This window comes from Spinacia oleracea, chromosome 4 (assembly GCF_020520425.1).
Source record: "Spinacia oleracea cultivar Varoflay chromosome 4, BTI_SOV_V1, whole genome shotgun sequence".
NCBI classification, from domain to species: Eukaryota; Viridiplantae; Streptophyta; class Magnoliopsida; order Caryophyllales; family Amaranthaceae; genus Spinacia; species Spinacia oleracea.
The window spans coordinates 43,922,155-43,927,673 of NC_079490.1; the positions used below are offsets into that span (position 1 = coordinate 43,922,155).

Consider the following 5,519-nt stretch of genomic DNA (forward strand, 5'->3'; position numbering starts at 1 on the left):
GATTAGTAATATAGGAGTCGCCATTCAGTTTTTAATGACAATGAGAAAAACTGACAAAACCCAGTTATCGTGACATAAAGGGAGTGCAATTATGTTTGACCACGACGGCCGTAGGTTCCCTTGTGATCCCTGGTGGTGGGGATCGCTCAACGTACACCCGCAGGGTAGAGATTGAGGGTTCGGGGGACTGTAACTACCGAGAGGAGTACTCGCTCTTCGATAACTCCAGAGGCAGGATATCCTTACTAGCTCAGCATAAATAATTGAAGGGACATGCGTTAACTATTAAACTAATCTGAGTTGATTTTAGCAATATGCAACATATAATACTAGATCGATCGCGATTATCTGATTTAAATAGCATTAAGGGACCTAGCATGATAATCCAATTTCCCAAAAATATTATATTTATTAAGCGTGATAGAACAATCAGATTTAGTTAGTTTAACAGTTCATAAAAAAGGGCGAGGAAAGCAATTAAATCATAGAAAAGGGACACATTACGACGCACCCTTGAGAGGTGCGTCACGGTTCTCTGAAAACTAACCACTTTGACTTTGCTATTTCTCCTTTTTATTTAACGAATCTCAAATTATGGGACAGGATACGTTCTGTTCGATTTATGGATCGATTGCGACAGAACGCGTGAACAATTTCGCAGCGTGAGGCTTAGGCTAAGGGTTGGAGTCAATACTCAGAATATGAATTGTGTGTTGTTTTCACGTCGAACTTAAGGCCCTATTTATAGAAAAGAGTTCGTGGAAAGATAGAATTGCAGAACTCTAATCCACGAGGAATTAGGAAAAAACACGTACCAGGTATTTTCAGCGCCCAGGCCTGGGCGCCGAAGATTTCGGCGCCCAGAGCCAGGCGTTGAAAATAGGATCTGGGCTGCTTTTCTTAGTCAGATTCGGATTCCTAGATTCCGGAGTATTTGAGATTTAATTGAGTCTTTTGGTGCGTATTAATCTTGTGACGGGATGCGTCTGGGCCCGTTACGAACTCTAGGCTCGTTAGGATTTGAATTAATACGTGACTCTTATTTTCGAATCATATTAGGAATATGATTCTCTCGCAATTTCTATCTCATTTAGGATTTATGTTGGAGTGCAACACCTAATTCTGACAGGTTTCTATCTTTTATGACTTGCCACTTTTAACAATTACCGATTACGGCAGTTACTATTTTTAGCAGGTTTCCATAAATAGCAGGTTTTTATAAATAGCAGGTTTCGGGTGAAATGAATAGGGGAATTGAGATTCGTTATTTTATAGGAGATGCGTTGTCAAGTGGAGATTTACGTTTTCATCATCGAACCTTCCCTTTCGGGAATGGGGACAAAAGTAGGTGTCTACACCCATAATAGCCGAATATTTTAGTACCTTAAGGGCGATTCTAGTTGGTCAATCTTAAGGCGGATCCGGACGTGCTGTGGACTTTCTACGGAGGGACGACACTTGGAGTCCTAAAGACTTGTTCTTGTTCGGTTCGGGCGCAGCAAGGGAGGGCACGCTACAAAGAGTATGCATCCTAATTATGCTAATTGTTATGTGGCAATTAATTTGGAATCCTGGCGTTTATGGTTTTTCTGCATGATTTATATTCGTTTATATGTATCATAACCTAAAACTTATCACGTTGGACAACCTTCAAAGGAAATACAGTTAAAATGTAACACATAATAAGTCGGAAACCAAAACCACGAAGGAAATTAAATACAACATGAAGAGAACTTCATATAAATTGTTTAATCACGCAAATTGTTTACCTATGTTTGGACTTTAGCACTAGGGAGTCAAATAACAAAGTTCGTTTCATCATATCCTAAGCTGAAGATAAAGTTATCTGGGGAAACATTGAAATAGGAAAGTTTGGCAGGAAGTCATCTTGAGGTTTAGATGCAAGGTCTTAGAGATCTCCAGGAAGCATTTGAAAGTTCAGTATGGTGATCTGCAGGGCACCAAGCAAGGGTCATTTCCACTACTGCTAGCAGATTTAGGACAACAACAATTCATCAAATGAACTGTACTAGGAAGAGATTCTAGTGCATAAGTACTTACATGTCAAGCTAATGTATACTGAAATGTCAAACCAACTTTCTGGTTACCAAAAACCAGCAGTGTAGCATATGGCAGCATGTAATGGTTTATCGATTCCCTTATTTAGTCCTTATTAGTGTTTTTCGTTACATGTTAAGTTTTCATCTGTGAAATAGTTGTCAAAAACCTTGTTTTTATTTGGTTATGGTATATCCTTCATCCAGATGTTGTATGAAAATCGCCTTTCATCCAGTGAATATATGAACCAAAATGAGTATTGTTCTATGAACTTTAAAATGTAATGAGCAGACGAATTTCTGTAAGCTAGCAAATGATCAACGAGTTATCCAACTACTAAGCTTAATGGTAGATGAGAATCTCAAAGTCAACCTGGTACTGTTGCTTTTTATGGGAGTTCAATTGTTTTTCAGATTCATTTCTTCCTACCAATCGAGGGAAGTGGTCTTGGCTCTAGAGTGGAGGATGGTGATGTCCAACAATGTTAGCTAATGATGCAGACTACTCCCTGTATTACTATTTACTTAACTAAAAACTTAATTTTCTCCTCAATCACTTCTAGTATGGAGAAGGGACGTGGAAGTGGTTGATCCATAGCCATAGGCAGAGAAATTCAAGTTGTCTATTAAGAGACTCAGCTCGTTCACCTTGTATTTATATAGCTACCAGGCTACCAATATGCTAGAACAACAATTCTTCTTTGCACTAGAATCAGACCCTAACCGCAATTCACACTAAGAAACACTACTGATCCTAACCGCAAAGAACACTAAGAAAAATGTGACTAAGAAAAACATCAGCCCTACTCTCCCCGGAACCAAAATGTAACTAAGAAAAATACCATCATCAACATATAAGGTTAGGAAAAGACTTTCTAAGTAGGACACACTAGATCTTGTTTCCGATGAAAACAAGAGTCAGCACAACTTTAGATCCAACGGTGCTTTCAATATCGCTAATCTCTCACTCTAATTAGTAAGTATCTATTCACTAGGTAAACAAAGTAGATAAGGTTATAAAAATTAGGGAATTATTGTCTGGTTCACTTGTGAAATTAATTCTTACTTTTGTGAATTTATATTTGCTTACATGTAAGCAATTCAAGTTTTGGTCAAACTCTTGTTTTCCTGATGCTGCTTATTATTTAAAAGATGATCTCTTAACCCCAAAATATGCTACCCAAGTGGTCGGAAAAACTACAAAGGCAACAGGTTCAATCACGTCTAATTGTGTGTGGGTACTTGGAAGCCAATATTGATGTCAGTATTGGTCTTAGGGTAAGTAAAAAACAAAGAAGTAGGTTCAGTGCCTTCATTAGCCTTAGTTTCGTGCTTGTGTAATGCTTAAGTGTGGCTTGTATCAACCAATTATATTTAAGATACGAAGATCACATACTAGCCTTGCACTAGGTAATATGGCCAGGGAGTGTATTCAACCAATCAATAAATTCAGGTTTAGCTTTCTATTTTAACCTTATAACCCCTCCATCCATCACATAATTTTTGTACACCCAGGTGACTTGACTAAACTATCCAATCAGTAAATAGAAATCTTGGTAAAATGAAAAGGAAAACATTGAGTCACTGAGGAGAATCAGGAGATTACTGAACAATGTTATTCAATTCTATGTCAACATTGTGCCATTATTGAGATAAGTGAAATAAAACATAAATAATTACAAGAAGACATTAGTGTGAAATAATTCATGGCAACAACTCATAGTAAATCATGTAATTCAGCAGGGGAGTTATCATATAAGCCCTCAAACTTACCGAAATAATTTTCCGACAAACATTAACAAAGAACACCCAAATTTACCCTTCTGGTGTGAATTGTAATCGATGGTGCCTGGAGGGAATCCAACTCTTCAACCTTATGTGCTCTGCCATGTCAGCAAGAGTTCTTTAGTGGATCATGTCCAACATAAACTATTGGAAGTAACTCAAGTAAACCAGCAAAAACAAACACACAAATACGAAGTTTTAGAAAAATAGATTGAATAGATTAGGGTTGGGATTCGGAATTACCTAGTTAAGTTTAGGCATGCTTTCCGATTAGAACTCCCAATTTCTTAAAGCTTGAAGATTGTATGGTGTTTTTGGAGGATTTTGTATTGATTTTTGTATTGAATTTTGAGGCGCAATTTTTTTATTACGACGTTGTATGTCGATTTTGCCTCCCTAAACTGCTCAGAATTAGGGGTATTTATAGGTGGATTTGAAGGAAATAATGCCCTTGGTCCAAGTATGCATTTAATGATAAGTCTAATAAATGCGGTTCAGTATTAATTAACAAGTTAATAATTCAGTGAGATCAAGTGATCTAAATGCCTAGCTAGAGGCCGCTTCAGTTCAAGTGGAATTAATGATATTAATCCACAACTAACTCTTGACTGAACCCGTAGGGTCACACAAATAGTATGTAAACGGATCAAGTATTTAATGGCATTAAATACTCCATCTATGGATATTCGGAATCGACGGATCTTGGTTTCAGTGGGAGCTGAGATCGTCAAAAGCAAGAAATGAATACTCCGGAAACGATGATATTGCCGGAAACGGAAATATGGATCGTATCGGAAATATAAATATTATCCAAGTCGTAGATGTTGCCGGAAACGGAAACATGGTACGTATCGGAAAATATTATTGGAAATGGAAATATTTCCGGAATCTGAAATATTGCCGGAAACGGAAATATTGTCGGAATCGGAAATATTATCGGAATCGAAAAATAATTCCGGAAACGGAAATATTAAATATTTGTTCGAAACGGAAATTTATTCCGGAATCGGAAATGTTAAATATTGTTCGTATCGGAAATGAATTCCGGAATCGGGAATTTAATCGGAAGCGTATCGTACGAATTAGCATCGGACGGGGCCTGCCAGACGAAGGCCCAGCACGAAGCCGGGCCATCGACCAGCAAGCAAAGCGCAACAACCACACGCCAAGCCTCGACCAGGCCCAGCGCAAAGCCAGGCCCAGCCAAGGCTTGGGCGCGCAGGCCGGCTGCGACGAGTGGGCCTTGCGCTGTGCGCTCGGCGTGGGCCGTAAGGCCTGCGTGCGGGCGTGCGGTGCTTGTGCGCCACTCGTGTGTGTGTTACTCGAATCGTAAAGCTACCGGGATTCGTCATATGATTAAATCCAATCCTAATAGATAAAGTTTATTTAAATAGAGTCCTAGCAGGATTCTAATTAAACTAAATTAGTATTCTAATAGGATTATAAGTTCTTTTTCATAACTCTATAAATAGGGGCTTAGGGTCACAAATTTATATACAACATTGAAGTATTCAAAGGTAAGATTTTGGAGCAAAAATCAGCCAAACACTTGCAACCTAATTAGCCGAAATTCCTAGGAACCTTAAGGGGGATTCTAGTTGGTCAAGCTTAAGGCGGATCCGGACGTGCTGTGGACTATCTACGGAGGGACGACACTTGGAGTCCTAAAGACTTGTT

At 38.7% G+C, this 5,519-nt stretch overlaps 1 long non-coding RNA gene across 1 annotated transcript; it reads right to left on the reverse strand.

Annotated features, from left to right (window-relative positions):
* Nucleotides 1–1,672: 1,672 nt before the first annotated feature.
* Nucleotides 1,673–4,220, reverse strand: LOC130471636 (uncharacterized). Its single transcript, XR_008932118.1, has 3 exons — nucleotides 4,086–4,220; nucleotides 3,831–3,940; nucleotides 1,673–1,951 (listed from the first exon to the last, which is right to left on the reverse strand). It is a non-coding gene; the product is annotated as an uncharacterized lncRNA (long non-coding RNA).
* Between the last annotated feature and the right edge of the window lie 1,299 nt (nucleotides 4,221–5,519).